Raw genomic sequence first — 1,622 nt, forward strand, 5'->3', positions numbered from 1 at the left:
AGGATCAGAAACCAAGAACAATGTTCGTGTTTTTTGAGCTCCAGTCTGTGAGTGAAAAGTTCCTGCAAAGAGCTGCCCCTTGTGTTGAGCCTTTTACAAGGCTGATTCAGCAGAACTGCAAAGACTGGGATGTCTGGGGTGTTCCAAGTCCAGAGCCAAATTATCTCAGGCCATCTTTAATACACGTTTATTTCCCTGCTCTGTGAGTGCCTTCACGTCTTTATGACTATCTGGTACTGCCGTGGTCTGCAAGAAAATGGCTCCCAAAGGGAATGGCACGATTAGGAGGTGTGGCTTTGCTGGAGTAGGTGTGGCCTTATTGGAAGAAGTGTGTCACCGTGGAGGTGGGCTTTGAGGTCTCCTATGCCCTAGCTACTCCCAGTGAGACAAACCACTTCCGTTGTCCGCAAGTCAAGATGTAGGACTCATAGCTCCTTCTCCAGTACCAGGTCTGCCTGCGTGCTGCCATGTGCGCCATGATGATGACGGACTAAACATCCAGAAATGTAAGCCGTCCAGCTAAGTGTTCTCATTTATAAAAGTTGCTGTGGTCATGGTGTCTCTTCACAGCAATAGAAACCCTAGCTATATAGGTACATCCTTTGGAAGGTTTACGAACATCACTAAACCAACTAACGGAATAAGAATGCAGTCAGATGGTATTTGAGGGGTACAGGTAAATTTTCCCCACTTTACTAAAACCTGCCTGTCCAGCACACCCATCAAAGCATTTTAAAAATGGGTTGATTTATGACCTTCCCTCAGTTTCTATAAAAACTTGATGGTATTGCTACTTCACTAAAGCATATTTGGGGATTATCTAAATCCGTGTTCCTAGGCCATGGCTATTCATATTTGCCCCAGAATAAATGATCTATTGTGTTCCTTGGAGGCATGAGCAGTTTCTCTTGTCCGTTATTACTCCAAACACTTGGGTAGGACAACCAGGAGTGTGTGGCTTGCGGCATTCTTCACTTTACGGCTGACAGGAAGTAGAGGAAGAGAAAGATGCGGAAACTCCTGGTACAAGATACAGTGGGACCAAAGAATCCCAGTGATCTCTTCCTCCAGCGAGGCTTCCGGTCCTAACATTCCCACCGCCCCGCTACACAGCGCCACCAGCTGGGGGCTGAGCACTCAGCACATCACCAGTGTGGGATAGTTTACCTTCAAACCATAGCAGAGGCACTTTCCACAGGGAGACTAGTGGCCCTGTAGGGCTTAACTGGCCTCTGAAAGCAAGAGAAAACAGAAGTTCACTCAGGCTCCTCCTGGCTTCCTGCCTTTATTTTACAGTATAGAGCACAAATCTCAAGACTCTGTGCTGGGAATTAGTGACAAAAGTGTTGAACTTGCTGGGCAGTGGTGGCGCACGCCTTTAATCCCAGCCCTCAGGAGGCAGAGGCAGGCGGGTCTTGGTGAGTTCGAGGCCAGCCAGGACTGTTATACAGAGAAACCCTGTCTTGGAAAAAAAAGTTGATGATGCATCAAAAAAGAAAAGTTAATTTTTAGTATAAAACTTTCATTAGGAACTCTCTTTTAGGAATAATCTATTAGTTAATGTTTACAAATGTGATTTTTTTTCTTTTAGGAAGACACAAGATTACTGCCCCCAGGCCAGG

The sequence above is a fragment of the Microtus ochrogaster genome, chromosome 17 (genome assembly GCF_000317375.1).
Source record: "Microtus ochrogaster isolate Prairie Vole_2 chromosome 17, MicOch1.0, whole genome shotgun sequence".
Taxonomy (NCBI): Eukaryota; Metazoa; Chordata; class Mammalia; order Rodentia; family Cricetidae; genus Microtus; species Microtus ochrogaster.